The 21,411-nt window shown below is 40.7% G+C and overlaps 1 pseudogene; it reads left to right on the top strand.

Moving 5' to 3' along the window:
• Window positions 1-222: 222 nt before the first annotated feature.
• LOC119654097 lies at window positions 223-812 on the top strand (annotated as a pseudogene).
• Window positions 813-21,411: the final 20,599 nt, after the last annotated feature.

Below are 21,411 nucleotides of genomic sequence, written 5' to 3'. Positions count from 1 at the left end.
GATTCCATCTTCATGTTTTGAACACTCTAAGTGTTGTAGTAAACTACTAGGTTGTTCAATAAGTTTTGCAATTCGATAAGAGGGGGCGTTGCTACTAGCTCAATTTTTTTTTGTTATGTTTGTACACTCTACATATGAACTTATGTGAAGTTTCATTTCAATCCGTCATTCATTCTTTGTTTCCAAGGCATTTAATATCGAAGTGTCACAGTATTTTTTTCAATGGAAAAACTCAAGTATTGTGCGGTGATTGAATTTTTATTTTTGGAAGGTTTAAAAGCAAAGAAAATTTATGAACGAATATTGAAATTGTATAAGGACTTTTTGTCTTCAATTAGTACAGTATAAAGATGGTTCCTGAATTCAGACGTGGTCGTACAAGCCTTGAAGACGATCCACGTCAAGGGCGTCCAAAAACAGCAGTAACACCAGAAATCGCAGGAAAAATGTTGGATATCGTATTCGAAAATCATCGAATGACTAAAAGAAATTTAATAGAAACCCTAGGCATCTCATTGTTCAGTGCAAGCAATATTTTGACTGAAGTATTGAGTTTCAGAAAGCTGTGTGCACAAAAGGTGCCGCATTCGCTAACAATGGAACAAAAACACATTCGATTGCGACTTTTTCAGCAGCATTTACAGCATTTTTTAAGGAATAAATTGGAGTTTGGGTTTCAATTTATCACTATGGAAGGAACTTAGGTCTATCACCATGATCCTGAATTAAAACAAGAGGCAAAGAGTGGAGTGAACCTGGTTCTTCGGCTCCGAAACGAGTTCGTGTCCAGAAATCGGTCAAGAAGGTGTTAGCATCAGTTTTTTGGGATGGGAAGGGAATTTCGTTTGTGGATTACTTGCAAATTGGTCAAACAACAAATTCTGAATATGAATATAATCTTTAAGACCAGTTGAAAGAAAAAAACTTTGAAAAAAGAGCAGATTTGCAGAAGAAATAAAAATTCATAAGAGCATTTTGACAATGGTTAAAATCCATGAATTCAAGTTCGAATTGTTGGAGCATCGACCGTATTCATCCCTAGCGACTTCCATCTATTTCCAATCCTAAGAAATGCATGCGTGGAAAGTGTTTTTCATCAAATGATGAGGTCATAACAGCTGTGTAAGCGTATTTTTCAGCTCTTTCAGATTCTCACTTCAGGGATGGAACTCATAAATTGGAATCTCGTTGGAACAGGTGTGTTGATGTTCACGGAGGCTATACTGAACAATGAAGTGTATGTCAAACCACAAAATTGTGTTTTTCTTATCGCGCCGCAAAACTCATTGAACAACCTGGTATATTAAAGGTAAGGCTAAATAAAAAGATTAGGAAGGCTATATTTTAGAAATTCCGACCTTAGAAATTTTGGTGCAAGTTCTAATATTATTAACAACATAGCAGCAGCCGCAGCGCAGAATGTCATTGCGGTATTGAAGTAAATAGTTTGACATTCTAAAACCCATATCGACCAAGAGAGTATTCTTCTCAGCTATAAAGCACTATGGAGCTTCGTTCAACTTGGAAAAGAATGGTGATTATCGTCCGATTATCAAAGTTAAGTATTGTTGGGAATGATGAGCTATTAGATGAGGAGCAAATTGGTAAATCACTCTGAAAATACTACAAATTAGATACATATATACATGAATTCATCGCGGGGGAATTATTAAAAATTACGACTGAAAAGGAATTTATAAGAAAACTACAAACTATTTGGTTGTTGAATTCTGAATCTGAGAAAAATTTAAATTTTATTACTATATGCTATATTTTATCTACTCATTCCTTATTTACGTAGAGATAAAATTTAGCTAAAATGTTTCGGGCTATTTTAAGATGTTTTTTTATAATTCATTTCTGGATCTCTTGAAACATATGTTCAATGGTGTGTTTGTTATGTTTTGTTTTTAGTGAATGAATTTTGGGAACAGAATATTGAAAAAACCGGGTCGCATCAGATTACCGAAGCTAAGCGGTCTTGGAGATGATCTTATTTTTAATTTATCACCTTTTTTGGCTAATTGCTAATCTCCATGACAAAATACTTAAAGATATTTGAATGAGCTTAGATTAAAATGATAATCGAAGTAGCAACCCCTTTCGATCTGCTAAATAATACTTAACTCGAGAAGCAGATCCTGGATTGCGCAGAATATTCCAGATACTGTACCCTTTAGAAAGAACTCCTCGCATTAAGTGGTACACATTTAAGCGCAGTCTCCCTACAATGGCTTACCTAACAAAACTACCAAATCTTACGGAGATGGCCAACTTCCGGTTTCTGATTTGTTTATAAAAGCTAGTTGCGTTCATTTTAGTTGAGATAAGAGTTGAGTTTTTAGAAGAATGTTCTAAACGCTTAGATATTGTAGTTCGGCATAAAAAATGATGAAAATGAATTGAATAAAGCATTTATTCATCTATCAACATTATAATACCGAAACTGATAAATTTCGATAAATAAATTTATTTATAATGTTCATTGACGTCTTTCACTAAATTCCATCCAATTAACGACACAATCAAATATATTTTTGTTTATTTACATGTAAATTTTCATAATATAAAACTTTCGATGGCGCATAAATCAAATATTGGAAGGTGTTTATGTTCTCGGCTACGAGAATTTTATAATAATGACGGTACTTCCGTCTAAATAAATTCTATTTGATTGGGAATTTCCAAACAACAAAGATAGAGGGTGTGGGATTTATTAGAACTATTTATGATAGAAATACTTTCTCATGCATTGATCGTAAAAGATACAGGATGTAATGTCTGTGAATGGAGTTTCGTAAATATATGTTCATTCCGACTAATAATTTTTAATGCGAGACTTACGTAAGCCGCGCTTGATAACCATTTTTAAGCTTCGCACTAATAATTTCCAAATTCAAAATGGTAAGGTCGAGTTATTATGGAAAGATAGATGAGACCATACAAGAAATTCAAATTTAATCGTCAGGAGGGTGGCTGGTTCTCGACTGCAAAAAAAGCATGTTGAGGAAATTAGCTCCGAAAATCAACAAGCTTGCCCACTTGAAGCATCCAAATTATAATATTAAAGTTTAAAAACAACTCACTGGAATTTTGGCTATTTAGCTCTATTTGAGTGGCTGGTCTGCTCATCACCTCATTCCGGACTACTGGATTTGAGGTATTGCAAAAAATAGCCGACAAAGCGCGGTCCTAGCATATCTGTCTGCGAAGAATTTAGTGCAAAGTCAATAACGTAAGACAATTTAAAAACCATACGACACGGAACTAGTCTGTTAAGTAATTAAAAAACAGGAACTAGAATTCCATTGTGCCTCAGTCATATAATGATCATTTTTTAAGAATGAGCCATTTAAGTTTATTCGCAGTTGTAAATTTAGTGTTTGCTTAGTTGACAAGTATTGGCTAAGGGGATGCGACCTGAATTGCAGCAATTTTTTTCTAATGTTTTCATAACAAATTAAATCAGAACTAGGGGAATGCGCCCTGAAATGGTTCGTTGGCATTATTTTCAACTGAACCTCAGTAGTTTTTGGTGTCAGTTTCCAGTCTGTTCGCTATATTCAGTTCTTTACGGCGAAGTTGAACTTGTAGTGAGGCCTCCTGGTAGTGGAACTTTTGAGCACTGTAATAGGCAGAAAGCCGACAGTTTATAGGATTTTGTGCAATATAAAATTTTTAAAATCGGTTTACTATTTGTCTGTCATAAAGGATTTATTTACGGTTAGACCTAACGTTGATCTGGATTGCGCGCCTAAATTAAGGACTTTAGTCAGAAAGTATACAATCAAAAAATCTGAAAGAAAAAGTACAAATATTGATCTCTATTGGAACCTAGATCCCAAAATACTTACGTCCTAATATCCGCTTTAATAGATTATTATCGTATTATTATTTTAATAAATTTGCTGTAAATCTGCTTTAGGTACACTCTAGAAGTGAATAATCGTTCAGTAGCATACACCATGATATGGCATTTTGCAAATTTTAGTGGAAGTCGTATCATTATTAGGAAAGTTACAGCAGATTAAAATTCTCTTCGGCATAAACTTATTGGATCTTAGGGCAACAGATGTATATAGAATGTCAGTATTGCCCATGATCCATGATCTCCCCTCCTCTCTGTTCGATGGAAAGCATCGAAAATCATAGTGCGAGGCCTCAATCCATTAAAACCATTTCTTCAAACTTAGTCTTCTCGTCGACGACGCGCGTCAGAGATTACTTCACGGGGTAGACAAGAGTTCTTGAAGTATAACTGTCCTTCAATATTGCCATATGATCGGACATTTGGGACGGCAGACAGCGCTATGGACTCCATTGCCCTTATTGCATTGTCCGATTCCTCAGTTTATTTTGAGTGCCGGTTTCATTGCGTTTCATACTGCTTCTGACTCTACCATTTTATGGTATTAGTATTCGTAGTCTCAATGTGCCGCTCAAAGTCACCCGCCTCCGTGTCCATGATATATGTACATTCCAAGGTTATGTTTCCCCTATCACCCTTAGAATAGACACTAAAATGATTTCTAGGCCCCTCTGAAGTAGTATTGGTAGAATGCCATTTCAGTGGTTTATATGTTCCGCTGCCTACTTTACTTTAGCTTCCAAGTATACCAATTTTGATTGTATCGAATTTTCCATCCTTCTCATTTTGCCTGCTATTGTGATGTCAGGCAAAATGTTGTTGTCTTCCGCGGTAGGGTAACTCCTCGGGAAATGAGTTCTGAGAAGCAGATAAACTTTGTCCTCCTGATGTATAGTAAATGTTCCATTTTCCTTTTTTTGACAAGTGGGGGATATTGCCAGATTCTTGGCTCTAGCTTTTTGTATAATTTGTTTGCTTCCATGTTTTATCAACCCCCTTCACAAACTTCAACTTCCATTAGCTTTACTATAAGTCATTAGTGCAGTTTTGTACCTTTGCCACTTCCTGGTTTGTTTCGCCCAGTTGAAGAGCTACTGGATCTCTATTCTCATTATGGCTAGGTTCCTGTTCCACTAGGGTACATTCCTTGATGAGGTAACTGACTTTGATAAGGTCTTCCACAACCAATTCGCTCCAGAAATTACCGGCCATCTGTAGATAAGCCATTTTATCGCTCCGTAGCATCCCCTCTACTTCAGAATGTCCCCCTATATCGAGTCCGATTATTCTCTGATCCGAGATAGAAGGCTTAACCGACACTCTCCACTTCTTGACCAGCCCCTTCATTTTCAGCTGAGTATTCTCTAGAAGTGTGCCTGGTACTTCTTATCTGGTGTTGGTCACGAATGCTGGAGTGTTCCTTACATTATATATTTCTAGGATTGCTAAGGATTATTTCAAGAAGGTATTCGATTGCTTTCGCTGATTCCCTAGGCCTCATGACGGGCGATGGCGTCGCAACAGAGGGGAAGTGGTAGCGCTTTCGTCTCGCCGAACTTCACCAATGAGTGCTTAATTCCGGTGGGATCCGGCTGTTGTTTCAAGGGAAGTATCCCGATGAGATGACTGCCTCCCGAGGTCTCCTCTGGCTTTCAATGGATCCTGAAAGTAATCACACAAACCTTGATATTGTCGCGAGCTTAACGAAATAAACACCACGCGAGTTAAAACCTGAAAATTAAAATAAAATGAAACGACAGCTCGACCGCGAACGTGGAATCGTAAATCTCCGGAACCGGGTGCCGTCATCGAAAGGGAGGATCACAGCGTCGATCCCTGTTTCTCATCCCTGATATATTTCTTGAAGCGCGGCCTCTGAGGTTCCCACACAACCTTGACATCCTTAGGCTATTATTGTGGAGGATGTGCCTTACTTATTAGAGTTTAGCGAGGATAGGGAAGAGGAGAAAAGAAGCAAATGAAAATCAACCGAAAAGGAAATATTCAATTGTTTAGGATAGTTGTTAAGGATAGTGAAATATTCAACCATTTCAAAGAAAAAAATAAACCCTGAGGATTCCGTCTTCCCTAAATGTTCCATTTCCTGATACACTTCTCGCGAAACTCATGAATCACAATCTGAAAATTTGTTGCAACATGTGCATAGGAAAAACTCCTGCCCACAGTGTTTATATACAGAGAAACAACAATCGAATTGCTCCCCGTCGCAGAGTATTAGAAAGTGAAAACAGACAAAAAGGATCGTGGGAATTGAATTTTCCTCGCTTCGAGTGAGAGAACAAAGTGACGATGAATCATTGAGGATGGAACGGCACAGCATATAGCCGACTACCTCTGTATTCCATCAAGGATTCATATTACCCGTTACTTCATCCCTACGTAGAAGAAGGAATAATAAATTTTTCAAAATCTGAAACGAAGAGATAGTCGTTTACAATAAAGTTAGGGAAGGACAATTCACAGAAGCTCGGACGGCAACATCTTTCCGCATATAGCCGAAAAGGCCTGTAGATCCAGAGACTTTCTGAAGGCAATCACCTGCAAGACGTTAAGTCTCAAAGCCAAACACAACAAACGGCTAGCTCTTGTAGTATAGTACCGAGGATAAGGCATGAAACTCTACTTTATACGGTGGGAAGGAAAAAATTGAGGCTTAGCAACACTGGCTTCTGGGGGAAAGGCGCGAAATCTAAAACTAGAAGGTACCTAGCTGGGAACAATGTTGAGAAACTATTGTTTCACTATCCGGCACAAAAAAACAAAGTTTTAAGCCCGAAGATAGCCTTCAACGCATTCAAGGAACCTAAAACTGAAAAATTTTTGGCATGAATCTAGAGAACGTTGGGCCCCACGTTGAGTGCCATTTTTAATGATCGAGCTGAAATGCGATAGTCAAATGACCATCCTGAGTGGCTGGAGGCGACTTGGAGGGACCGTGATTGTGGAGGGTCCTTTGAGTGCACCATATCCTGAAAATAAGCACCGAATTCACGCCGGATCCTGAAAATAACCACACAAACATGAGGATTCTCGCAAGCCTAACGAAATAAACACCGTGCGAGCTAAACCCTGAAAACGAAAATAAAAAAAGGACGGCACAACGGCGCGCGTCGAGCCGTATATCTCCGTTTTTAAAGGAAAAATGAAACCTTATTAAAATCGGTTTACTGTCTGTCTGTCTGTCTCTCCATCTCTTTGTCTGTCTGTCACACGCATTTTTCTCGGAGACGGTTATAGCGATTGACATCAAATTTGATGCAAAAGTGGGAAATGTGATCGTTCATGCATACAGTGGGTACATCCTTTTGAGTTGAACTTAAGGGGAGTCCCCATACATGCAAAAGGGGGTGTATATTCACCAAATATAGTCATGTGAGATATCAAATGAAAGGTCTCGGTTAGTGTCGGTCTTAACTTTGAGATTTGTTGGAAAGGGGGGGGGGGGGAGTGCTATATGGTGCCTCGGCTCCGAAATGCCTTCCATACTGATATCTGTTCAAATAAACTTGCTAATAGTATATCATTATAATTTTTAGGAACAGGCTGCAAAACCCCCATGAAGTTCATCCTAGCATCACGTAGTAATGTAGGCTATAATATAGAGCATGATCCTACCAAGTTTGGTGGAAATCGCACCATTTGTAACAAAGTTATAATAGGTCAAAGTTGTCGTTTCTTTGCAACAACACTATGTATGTCAATATCACCCGAAACTGGATATTATGGACTAATAGTTAGGACCAATGCAAACTCAAATGTCTTTATATAAGAAATATACAAAAACTCTTATACCTGAAGTTTCCAGCTTCCGGTTTTCCGACTTATTTAAAATATGAAATAAATCAAAAAACTCTAACAAATAAAGAAGAATTATGCAAGCTTTTGGTTTTTTGCAAGAGAAATCCCAAATTACCTGCAAACTTCTTCCTTGCAAACCACGAATCCGCTTTTGGTACGTCCAGGGTCCTTGAGAGCCGGAATTATACCAACGTTGTATTTGGAAATTGCCCATACAATTATTGCAGATGTAGCTTTTGCATACTGGAAGTTTACCTGGGTTATCTTAGTGCTGGTCATGACTTCATTAATGTTTCGAGCTTTTCTTCAATGTCTGGGTTGTCCAGTTTCTCGTTGTCAGCAGCTTGTATTGTCCCGGTTTTTTCCTGTAGACATAAATACGAATGCTGATTAATCTGTAGTTGATTTACCTTTGCCCCCCACTTTGCTTCTAAGGATTCTCCACAATCGTATTCTGAGCAATTAAGAGCCCCAGAAAATGGAGTTTTGAGGAAATGGATTGTCACCATGTGTACCCCTGGTATATCATCTGTAGAACATGTCGACAGTTCTACTCCCTTGCGGCCTGTTAATTTATGGACTACTGTCCCAAGCTATTAAACCGTGTCCTCTGTCATGCGGTTCACCAGTGTAAGAGCTGGTCGGAAACTTATACCCTTGCACTCGTGTTTCGATCTCCATCCCTGGCACATTTGCTTGACGACAAGCTCCTTACGAGTGAGTATTTACTCCGGAAATAATTTCGGCAGTAAAGCCATCCTCGCCCTGGCATAGCAAACGGCGGGCCTCCTTGCTCCTGTTTTCAGTCCTGATCTACCTGCGCTCTTGTAAGTTTATCTGACCTGTTCTCCTCCATTTTGATTCCGATGTTGAAGGGTTAGATTTAGCCTGAGCTTTCTTAAGGGCCTCTTTCGGTTCCTTGGTTCCTTCCTTCCTCCAGTTTGGTTTCGATGTATCCAAATTTTGATGGCCCCTTAACTTTTTACTATCGTGGTCAAAACTAGGACAAGACCTTTTATTTTACATACTGAGCTATATTCCGCAAAATATAATTTTGTAACCCCATTTTGAATGTATAAATTTAATGGAGAGTGAAGTCATTGTATCATGAAGTTCCAGCGGGTATTTTTTTTGGTCAGGTTTGAAAAACCGATCTCTGGATTCCGCCAACGTTTCTCTGGGGGTGTTTCAAACAACTAGCCTCAGCTTATTAATTTTTGGTTGGTAAACTGATTTACTCGAGGCTTGCCGGTTCTTAATATTAATACAGCCGAAGGTTTTCATATCCTCAGGGCACTGGTGACTTTTGACAAGTTAACTCTTGTGATTCTCACTGCCTCGAATATCCAGTTTATAATTAAGCCAACCACTTTCTTTGTTGAACCTTCGGGAAAATATATTAGAAGAGTTTTTCCTCACGGACCTTTTTTTGGACATAATCGTTTCGTCTTTGCTTTTTATTCCCCAGAGTTGCACAGGCCGCTTTGTGGATAGTCCTATGGTTGAGATAGTTTAGCCTTTTTTCTGGAGAAATCACCATCATTTAATTCACGTGAGCCAGTGAAATCCTCGATAATAACAATGTTAACAAAAATTGAGTGAGCAGCAGAAATTATGAGTATCGCAAGTAAGCTCAGCTCTGCAGATATAACCCTCCTTGTCTTATGTTAATATCAATATGGGTCAAAAAAATGGAAAATATTTCTTTTTCTCCCTTTGTCTTTGTCGAGATTGGTAATAAGGTCGACTCATCTAAATTGGATTTGCCACGTTTCTCGAATATAGGCTTCATCCGGGTGGAGTCGAGAGGTTATCAAATAATTAATATTGTTTTATTGTTTCCTATCGACTGCGATGTTCAGACCCACCTTAGCTAATGAGTGCACTTCATCAGAGATTACATGTCCGTAACATTGAACACGCTCGAAATTTTGTAGCGATGGGTGCAACGCCATATCAATCGTGGATGTCCTAATTTTGAACAGGATCATTACGCCATCATTGGAGCCATAGAAGGTAACAAGACCAACGTCACAATGTTAATCACACGGGACGATAGTTGTGAAACATGACTTCTAAGGAGTCTACTGTTGCCTGAGAGCATTAATCACAGGTATTCAAGTCTTTGAGCTTGTTGCAGGTTGCTATCACTGACAGTCATATTGCTGGATGTCAAAAACTCCGGGTTATTCAGATTCGGTTGCAAATTGTGACAACACGATCATTCCACTTTTGAACAAGTTTCTCGAGATTAGCTTTGTTATGAGACGTTTGGACAATAAACTCTCTGCATAGTGTGTGTGTAGCAAATTGGACGTTGGGTGTCCCGTGTGACAGTGTCCACACTTTGAACTATACTCTTCTGTTTGAAGCAGAGTAATTTAATCAAACGTAGAGTTCTTTTGACCCAAGATGTTGCCACAATGCCTATTACATTGAGCAACCGCGCAGTGTGTATTATGTCAATAAATCCGCGCTGTCCACGGTGTAGCCTAAGGACTAGGACCAATTTGGCCAGTTACAACACTGAAGAAAAAGAAGACATCTGTTACTGTGAGGATCCAGTTCAAAACATGTTAAAATTCAATAACTTCCAGTACCATACAGTTTTAATTTAACAGGTTTTCATTTGTATGATGAAAAAGGGTAAGAAATGACAGAAATATGGGCTACGGTATTGATCAGCAATCTTAAACCAGTTCGCCTGACTGTCTTGGGAGAAAACCACTTCAGTTTTCCAAATTTAGCGTTCGTTTCAAATGCAGGACTTGATATAGCTTTAGGCTTGTCTTGGACTTGAGGTTTGGAACCTCGGGAGTGGTGTCAATAATGCTGGGTGGTCAGTATCTTTATTTTTTCTTACAGTCTAGGTTCGGAAAATGAAGCTGCATGCAGCCTGCGAAGAAGCACGCACAGCTGCTAGGTAGCAAGAGTCTTGAATACTCTCCATCGTCTTTATCGCTGATCGTGTTCCTCTGTCGAGATTCCTTTATGTGAGAATCTAGCGTGCTTTCTTGAAAAATTACTTTAGGAAGACGAACTGCATGACTGACATTAGATCCTGTCTAGTTACATTGCTCCTGTAGAAAGTAAGACGATTTTTGTTAGCTGACGCTTTTATCTAGGAGGATGTCCTGTCCTCGGATTCTTTAAAGGCGTCGTTGATGCTTTTGTGCATCTCCTGCACTGAATGGGTTATTGTCAAGTTGAAGAAGAAAGAAAGAGTGGGGGTCGTCATCCGTCTAAGCATAGAAGTTTGTAAAGGGCTGCTGCCGACATAGGACGCCTTTAGAAAGTGGAAAATTTGCCATGTTGTGATTTATCGAGTACGGGTAATTTACGCTAAATTTAAATTATTTAATCGAAATCAATTTTTCAGAAAGTTGTGCGTATTTCGAGACTTTGCCCGCGCGTTAAAATTTAGTTGAATAGATCGGCTAGGTAGGATCCACTCATGGTTAAAAACGGTTACAGGAAAGCGTCGTAAACCATTGCAGAAGAAAAAACAACCAACAAAATCGGGGAACAGGGGTTAAAAAATTCATTGCTAACGGTTTCGAAGGTTTGTTACAACCTTTGGAAAGAAGTTGGAACCGAACGAATTCGTGGCATTCTAGCAAATTTTTGAGAAAGAAAGAAAATTGGCAGGCTAAGATCCATAATTAATCGTCTTAAGACTTTGTCCCGTTCTATAGCGGGATCGCCTCGTCTAGATCGAAATCGCATATTAAGCCATTGTAATTCCGGTCGGAAGATGCCTCTTCCGTAAATTTTCCACGAATCGTGTAACCCCATACCAATCGCAAATGTTCTCATTTCGAATGTGATCATAGCATCTTACGCCACTGATCCAACCCAGCATCTTCATCTCCATTACCGTGTGTCGCCGTAGTTGGCATTGGGAGTAATAGTGACCATTTAATTACGGTCGGCCTTCCGAAGTTCAGTTTTGTTCAGAGGGCTGGACATTGGAAATCCTGCATGTCAGTGTCCATGTCAAGAGAAAAGAGGAGTGGCGAGAGGCTAATTGGCGCTTCGTTGATAAACACCCGCAAATTAAGACTCGGATCACTAACAACATCGCCTAGAATCCCCTCTGATAATCAGGTGAGAGTTAACACTGAATCGATCCACAATACAGCGATCCTATAACACCTGTAGGGGGGAAGTGGATGCAGTCAACAGAGGTCCTGGCGATGGAGCTTCAACAAATAATCTTCACAATCACGTGAAGAACGTTATCATCGATAAGGCTAAAACTATACTACTACTACTATAAGTATTTTAACAACCTTCACAACAACCAGAATATTGGTGAATTAGAGGTCTCACCAATAGAGGACAACAGGCAAATACTGCCACCAACAAACATGGAAGAAACAGTCTGTGCAATTCATCGGCTTAAAAATCATAAGTCACCGGGAGTCGATGGAATTTCAAACGAACTGATTAAATAAGGAGTAGACCTATTACACCAGGTGGTTCATCAACTTATAGTACTTGCTTAAGGAGTAGGACAAGCCTGCCGACTGACAACGAGGCACTATCTGTCCCATACATAAAGAGGGAGATATGACGCAGTGCAGCAATTATCACGTTGCTGAGTACCACCTATAAGATATTCGCCGCGATCTTGCTAGGTCGGATAGCTCCATACGCCTAGAACATCATTGGCCCATATCAAAGAGGCTTCACTCCAGGCAAATCAGCAACAGATCAGATTTTCTCTCTGCGGCAGGCGATCGAAAAACTGTTGGAATATGGACAACAGTTGCACCATCTGTTCATCAACTTTAAAGCCGCCTATGATAGCATAAGCAGGGTAAAACTATGCACGTCCATGAGAGAATTTGGTATCCCGTCGATATTGATAAGATTGACTAGAATGACCCTGGCCAATGTGCGAGGCTAGAAAAAAGTAACAGAAACACTCTCAAGATTATTTGACATTAAGAACGGTTGAATAAGACAAGGAGAAGTTCTATCATGCATCATCTTTAACCTAGGAAAAAGTGATCCGTGATGCTGGGGTATATGTGAGAGGCACCATCCTCTTTAAGTCCACTCATCAACTGGCCTATGCTGACGATACCGGCATTATGGGAAAACAACACGAGACGTCTAGGTATGGATAAAATCCGACTCAATAGGTTGCGGTGGGCGGGTCACTTAATCCGTATGGATGAGAATAATCCAGCCCGGAAATTCTATAAGGGCAATATCTATGGTAGAAATATTAAAAGAAGACGTTATAAACCCTGCCTCAGACGAAGCAATGGCGTAAGCCAGAACACCAGACAGTTTTCAGGGATGTAAAATTGGAGGACCTCAGCATAATACCGGGATGTCTGAAGTTCCTTATTGAGGGAGGCCTAGACCGGATACTGGTTGTTGCGCCGGGCAAAAGTGGGCTTTGTTCCGAAAATTTGTAAAAACAATCCTTTTCACCTTAAATCTTTCAGACCGATTTGGCAAACAACGTTCTAACGTTCCAATGCGTAATACCCTAGATCAGTATCGGGACGCTTATCAAGTAGGATGGTCAAACGGCACTGCTCTGTATCAGCTGACGCGCTGTGTGTGTTTTTGGATATTTGCAAGGAGTGGGAAACACCCTGGTTTTCTGGATGGGCAGAATGTTATAAGGTAGGCAAAGCACCAACAAGTACAAATGCTATTGTCATGCATACTACTCAAAGTTGTCTGCAGGACGAGGCACTATGATCGATTATGTGGAGTATTGTAGTGGATGAACTCCCGGATGAGCTTACAAATGTTGCCATTCAAATCCAGGGTTACGCTGACAACATTGTTTTAATCTGTAGGGGCAAAGTTGAGGATTCGCTATGTGATAGAATCCAAACCGGACTAAGCGTTGCTAGTGGCTTGTGTAGGAAGGCAAGGCTACGTATCAATCCAGCCAAAACCACCGTAGTACCATTTCCTAGGAAGCGTAAGCTTCATCACCTGAGAATCATAAGGTTACATGGGATGGAGGTAAAACGAGAAACAGAGGTCAAATATTTGGGAACTACACTAAACTAAAAATTACTCAAGAAGACGCTTATCGAAAAGCTACAAGGGCTCTAATCACTTGCAGGTGCATAGCAGGAACAAAACGGAGGTTGCATTCCGAAAATACGACTTTGGATATATGTATACTGCAATAGTAAGGTCTAGGGCAGAAACAACTGAACTTAGCACAGAAGTCAAGGAGTTACATAGACTCCAAAGACTGGCTCGTGTGTGTATCAGTGGAGCAATGAAGATATGCCCAACAGCATCGCTGGAGGTCCTTTTGGAACTAAACTCCCCTTCTTCTGAGCATACGGGAAGACCCAGAAGTTCGAAAAATCCATGTAAAGCTTCTGGGCTCCTAAACAGTACTACTTTGGATGCGGAAAGCGGATAGACAAGTATGTACTATAATAGTTGGTTGAACTTGTTGCATAGTCTTAAACCTAATAAGGTATTTCTCAGCCTCTTGGGTAGAGAACTATCCATTATTTATCTTTGAGCTTCTGTCAAAATTTCCAAAAAAATATCTGCCAGGACACTTAGGAGACAGAACACTTTTTTCTTCCCAGGCTTACATGTTGTCTTGCTAGCAACCGTCTTTGTACTTTCTAGATTCAGAGTCTTCCATAAAACTTCAATTGCTATGATTTTTGGTCCCCGTCCATACACCGGATATATTCACCAAAAGAAAAAGCCAAAATGTGGATGCATCTTAAAACCTTTTGACGACATTCACCTATTCGCGGGTATACCGTATGTATAGGGTGTGCACCATGACATTGTTCTAATGAATGTGTTAATTAGCATAACAAGTTATTCAATAATTTGTTAGTTAACAAATTGCTGACAGGCAAATCAGCGTGCTGTCATGGCTGTCGTCTTCTCCACAGCGCATTCAATGGGCAATTGATCTTTGCTTAGATTGGTGATCACATTATTAAACGCTGCTCTGAGATCAGATGCCAATGTAATGTCGCTATAATCGGCGATCTATCTTGCAAATTTTATTTGCAGTGATGTCGACGATGTTGACCTCACCTGTTTGCTTTTGTGTTTTATGTTTTTTGCTCACTAATTCAGCAACTTCAACTTTGGCAATGAGAAAACTAAAAACTGAACTTGAATAATTTGATTACCCACCGACACGTCTATCAAAGGAAGTTTTTTCTAAACAAATGTAAACAAACTGTTCATGACGTTGCTTTAGTTTGCTTCGTCTCCATAATTCCGTCTCCGTAGTTAAGATAGTAATTCAGTATCTGGAGGATTTGCAATAAAGTGGAAAATTCTCAAGATTATGCAAGGGTTATAGACGTATGTTTGGAAAGGTTCCTGTCGCAACAATCCTATCACTATTAAAAATCAATTAAGATAAATCCATACACGTGTAGAAAGTCTGCTTCCATCCCATTTGTTTAGTCTGCTTCATGGTGACTCTATGTGATCCCAGCACCGTTCTGGAGACCCTCGCTGGGCCGAGATTTTGATGACCACCACAGAAATCAAGTGCATTTTTATCGCCAATAAGTGGAATGCAAGCAGCGACATTGATTATGCAGCTATTGCTGACTATTGGAAAGTTGTCCGAAGTCATCTGACCAAACGTAAGCAACTATCCACTCGCCACTACGTCCGTCGTTCAAGTCCTCTTGAGAACGCGATTGGGGCCTGGGGCCCATGTCTATTACGGCTTGATTACTTGTTTATGCTTTTGCGACAATCAAATCCACCACATACTTATTGCCATTATGTGAAGGACCCCACACAATGTCTATTGGATGAAGCGATCGAGATCGCGCCAACGTCACAAAAGGGCATAAGTTATTAATTTTTTCCTACGGCACTGCCCAGGGAAGGGCTTTCTGTTTCCCTCAAGTGGGCTGCGATACATCGAAATCATCTTCAGTGCGTAAGCTTAGATATCTTTCAAAATGTAAATTGCCGAAGCATATTAGATTTTTTCTGGTAGGTGTTCAAATTATTACAAGATCACAATCAGATAGCGGAACGCGTTCTCAAAATCAGTTAGTTTTGGAGATATTATCGCGTTGCAGATACGATAATGGCTTTTCTGATTCCATATTGAGAAACATAATATGTATGACATCTCGTCTTTCGATGCGTTAAAATTTGATTCCGTTGGAATTGTATAATGCGGGCAATATCGCCTTTAACAGATAAAATTCAAATTTTCCACATGTCACATCAGTGAACAATCTTTTCCAGCTTTGAAGGGTTATATATGCTTGACGAAATACATACAGCTCGAGCGAACTACTAATGATTGGATTTCCTTGAAGAACTTTTTTTAAAGTTTTGTGCAAAACAAAACCTTATTAAATTTGGTTTACTGCCTGTTTGTCTTTTTTTTTCTTTTTCCTGGGGGTGGAAATCTTTCAAAGACACTGGCACACATGTGCCAGCGTGTGGGATTTTTATCCATTAAAACCACCCCCTAACTCCTGTCCTTTTCTTCGCGGAACCACCACAAAGTATTTCGTCGCGGGGTGGAAATGACTCTAATCGCTCCATTCGCCCATCGATTGCATTCGCAATCGCGCCTTCCTCGCCTCCTCTGCTTCTCTTAATCTGCACTGAATCCGCCCTACCATGTAGTTCACTGCATTTCAGCTCTCCTGGTATGCAAGCATTTTTCAAATTATATTTTCCAGTGCTAGTGTTCCTCCCAACGTCTCCTCTAGACTCTTCCTTTCCTCAGCGAATATAGGACAATTGAAGGAAATATGCTCCGTGCCCTCCGGAATACCGTCGCAGCTGGTACAGTTGGGTGAGCTGTCCAGTTTGCACCTATAGAGGTATTTACGGTAACCGGGATGTCCCGTGAGAAACTGCGTGAGAGCATAGTTTATCTCACCATGCGTCCACACCTTGATGCTGGGAATCAATATGTAGGTCCATCGACCCTTTTTCACCTGTTCCCACCGTTGCTGCCACCTGCTTAACAATTTCTCGGAGAAAGGAAGGTTGAAATTATTGTGCTAATACGCACGCGTACTTTCAAGTCAAAAAAAACTCCAGACTAGTATTGTAGGCATTATTCGTCTGGAGATCGACTTTAGATATCTGGGATTAAGTTAGCACCCCGAAACAACTTGGAGGATTTCGAAGCCTTCTATGAGCCCAGTACTGCATCTGGAGTAAGCCTCATCGAAGCGTTGCGAAGGGTCTTATTGCCAGCAACTCAACGAAGCATTGCCCATTTTCTTTTTATGTTCTCTAGTTAGGACAAAGGGTGCCATACAAAAAAAACCTATTCCTCTCTGCATGCTTCTCTGCGACTCCTCGATATTGCCTGCGGGAACTGAACTATGGGTGTGACATTAGAATGCAGGGATCGGCTGTCAGCGCAAGAGGCATTAGTTATTTTAGCTGCTGAAATTGCGATGATTCTAGTGGTCGTTGGAAAGCTGCCAACTAACACCCTTATAGCTATTTGAATTCAACCTTCACATTTTAGTCAGGTAATCATTCAAAGCTGAGTCGACTGGAATCCGACATCCAGCCACGATACAAATTCCTCTGCCACTAGTGAGATTTGAACCACGACCTTCCACTACGACAGCCCAGCGCTCTAACCTCTAAGCCATTTGGACAACAAACCAGCTATTTCTTAAATTATTCTGATGTGCGGAGGGCAGATGTGTTTTCCTCTCTTTCTTTTCCTAGTCAAAAAACTATTATTATTTTTTTTATGTCACCTACTTTTTCCCGAGCGTTCACATTTGAGTGCGTTCGTTACGTAAATTCCTGGCTTCGGCACAGGCACCAACTCACACAAAATGGAATTCAGTGAGGAAAGAGATACATGGCTCCCTCAGTTTAGCTACCTCATGTCAAAAGGGACGCTTCGCACGCCCTTGCTCCTAACTACGCTTTCATCCGACAAAAACGGCTTTAGCCGGGCCAGGGACAACTTCTTCAGTGCGCCTCCGATGTCGAGGATAAAACGGTTTTGCCTCGTTCGAAGACTTCGAATGGGCCTTCTTAAGGTGGCTGCTGCGGTCTACGGGCAGCGTTTGCACTAACAAGTATATGCGTGCGGCAGTCGAGATATCTGGGCACATTGGCCACGGTTCTCATTATTGGCGGTTTGTGTCGCAGTGCACTATCCTAAAATCATTCTAGTGAACCCAAAAAGTGGGAAAGGTGTTGATTGCCGTTTTCGGAATTTTTTCGGGAACTACAGGGACTAGATGATATGCTTTAACTAAGCATATGGATTTCTATTCATCCATGATTTTGCGCATTCTTTCACAAACTGCCATATTTTTTCGACCATGGACTTAGTTAAAGCATCGGCGTATCGGTTTGGGATGCCACGAGGTCTCAATTTACCAATGGGTTTAGGGACCATGTGAAGCGGCTTCAACCAATAGCTGCCTGAATGTCTGTAAATACTCTGCTCAAGAAGATTTTCGAACTCTTTCCGCGTAAATGCGAGCTTCTGTAGGATAATAGATGCACCTTAGTAAAGATAGGCGAATCAGTAATGTTGATGTGATCCTGAATATCTTTACTAACTGGCTCAGAGAGACTGCGCTCGCTAGGTAAGCGGGGCGGCACCGTCTTCAAAGACAATGGGGAGAGTGTTAAACGTGTAGTTTGGTTAGTCAATGAGGGGCCTGTAGTGTAGATCAACTAGCAATAAATAGTGGCACACGAAATCTGTGCCTCAGGTGAGGAACTTTTGGAGGGTAAAGCTCCGACTGTCTCTATCAATTTAGAAACGGTAGCTGTTAGCGGAGTCACAATCTGTTGCAGCTGAGCCACCTGATTCACCTCACTAGCTACGGGTTGCGCGTGGACTTCCATTTCTTTTTCGATGGTGGTAACCAACGTATCCGGAACATCGAATCCCTGCATTGTAAGATGGTCTGTGTGCTCTCCGGAAGTCTTTGCAGTCATAAAGATTGTAGCATCTCGGTGCCGACTTTATTAGCACCCAAACGCTTCCTTTCGCGCAATAGTTGATTTGGCATCTGGTCAGCACTTGTTAGCTCCGTCAGTAAAAAATTAAGGTTAGCCATCTCAATGACAGGCGTTCAATGAGCTGGTCTTTTATTTTTTTAGGAGAATTCCTCGAGCATGTCGGAGGTGAGCTCAAGTATCTCCTCCTTGAGTCCGATGAGTTCGTGATTAAACCTTTTGGAATGCCTTCTGATGTCGGCTAGTGCGAATTGTGCTTCGTGCTGGTGCACCCATACTGCCGGGTTCCACCGTCAGAAGGGGTTCACCCGTATTACCTGTGCTACCATGGCGGTTATTGAGGGATATGCCTTCGGTTTTTCTGTAGACATCCTGACACAACCGACACACAAAAGAACGTGCACCGTCTTTTCCAGCATTTTTTTAAATCTTTATTATTTATTATGCATATTGAAATTTTTTATTTGCTAATCATTGAGATTTACATATCAATGTTCAACGATTAAACAAATTCAACTTGACCCTGAAATCCACAGCACGGACATTTTTTGGAAATTGTTTTCGTCTGCTCTCGAACCCTTGACTTCGTTTGAAGACGTCACTCTCCGTGGGCACCTTGGACGTCGGAGGAACTCTACCATTGCGGTTGTGTTTCACTACCTGGGGGAGGTCCACTTGCGGTCTGGGGGGGCCGGACGCCGATTTACTCGGTTGGCACCTATAGATTCGATTCCGATTCGACGAATACTTTATACTATTCGGTTTGAAAAGGTGACGGATGCGAGCATCAGGGACTCCAGGAAGGTAAACGTGGTGAGCGAAACCTCTTTGACTATTCAGCATTTCTGGGAACCTAGCGCTCTCAACCAAGGGAGCAGGGGGAGCAAAGTTTAGAGGTAGAAAAGCTTGCGGAACGAAATTCTCTTCCCTTGCGTACATAATGCAAGCTGACTTTACTATTTCATTGTTTTCCATCCTCAGTCATGACACCGGACCATATACTACTACTACAGTCTTTTCTACAAGGAGTTCAAACCGTATATACACCGAAGTTGCGTAAGCTCTTTAACCATACACATCGATCTCCGCGCATTAGTCACAATAAATGTCAACTAGTATCATGTTTCGCCATCGAATGAAATTGACAAGGTCCCTCCTTTGGTTTGCGCAAATCTTGCATTTTAGTTCGTGTGCAAATTTGAACTAGCGTAGAACTTGTTTGCACCTTCCTTGTGGAAATTGGTTCTGGCATCAAACAGCACTAGTGGGTCCTCTACTAATGAGAAAGACTGGAGAATGTCTTTAGCAGTTGTTCGCCCTTCGAGTGTGACGACCTAGAGTGTGACATTCCAATAACACACCATATCGATATAGGCAGTCAGACGCCAGCCAAACAGAAGGATTTTACTGGCTCCACCACCATCGAGAAGCTCCTTCTCCTGCCAAGATTGACCAGATGCTGGCAGAACGTATTTGTGTCGCCCGTCATCCTTGTAATGAAACCCAATAATGAAAAATTTGTATAAAATGGAGCGCTTCACGGTGAATCATGCTTATCCACTTCTGCTAATCGACGGTCTTTTTAGTCGTTTCGATTTATCAGTAATCTAGATCTGAAGAGCGCGTTCCGGCAAATAACCTCCTGTAAGTACTCTAAGGATCAGACAGTTTTGATCAAACTTTTAAACTTTGCACCGACTGGTGCATAAAGTTACCACCCCACTTGCATCATCAATCATTTGTCTACCTTAGTTAAATTCTGTGTCACTGTTTGACAGAGGAAGATCGGTGATGTGATTTTCAAGTCCAATTACAACGTAGATACGTACGATCTGTGTAGGATCACATTTTGCTGGCGTGTGTGTCAGGTGTACGACCGTGGAAAACTACAAACCCCAATTACGATAGAATGAGCTTCGGGAACTTCTAGTCGCCGGAAAACGTAAAATATATAAAAGTAGCCACAATAATAAAAATGACAAAACCCATAAAAGCTTGAAGTTAATTGCAATAGAGATAAGAAAACAGAAATTAGAGTTAGGTGTTCTTCTTATCAAAACGATTGATTGTAGGGTTGGAAAATTGCATATGGTAAAGGTCTGAAAATGCTGGGGCAGGAGTAAGTCTGACTTGGGAAAGACTTCTTAAAATCTGCTCAAGGCGAAGGACGGGACATTTCTTACTTTTGCGAAATGGAGTAGACTAGTAGGGCTGTAAGCTCCATCTGAGCATCTAGACGGAAATGCAAAGCAGCACAATTGGTTGATTACTAATAGAACATACGTTGCTTAGCCCGTAGCGAAAATGAAAATACTAGTGATACAATATATTTCAGACAATTCGCCCTGCGTATTGTTGAAAACAGTTTAGACCATTTCGAAGGGTGCTGCTTCTCGTAATCCTAATTTTAATTAGTCAACTCCGTGACGGGCTAGCGGTATTAGAGAGCCTTCTACTCGTACCATATACCTTTATCAGATCTAGAAGGCGATTTTTTCGACATGGCCCTATTAAAGGAGACGTGTAAATGGTAGAGCTGTGAGTGAAGTCTAATTTTTAATTCGGAATGCTTACTCGTTTGAGTCTTTCCGCATTATAGTGTTATCCTATTTGACCTTATAAGCTCTATCTCAGAGAAGAACATTACCAAACCATCGTTGAGCATGCTTTTGGAATTACCAGGTGAGAATGATACTAAACTTAACCTGTTTATTTGAATGCCAAATCGGACCTGCTCCTCATTATAGTGTTAATAATGA

This window comes from Hermetia illucens, chromosome 4, assembly GCF_905115235.1.
Source record: "Hermetia illucens chromosome 4, iHerIll2.2.curated.20191125, whole genome shotgun sequence".
NCBI classification, from domain to species: Eukaryota; Metazoa; Arthropoda; class Insecta; order Diptera; family Stratiomyidae; genus Hermetia; species Hermetia illucens.
The sequence above is the reverse complement of the archived record's forward strand: the minus strand, read 5'-3'. Positions and strand labels throughout refer to the sequence as shown.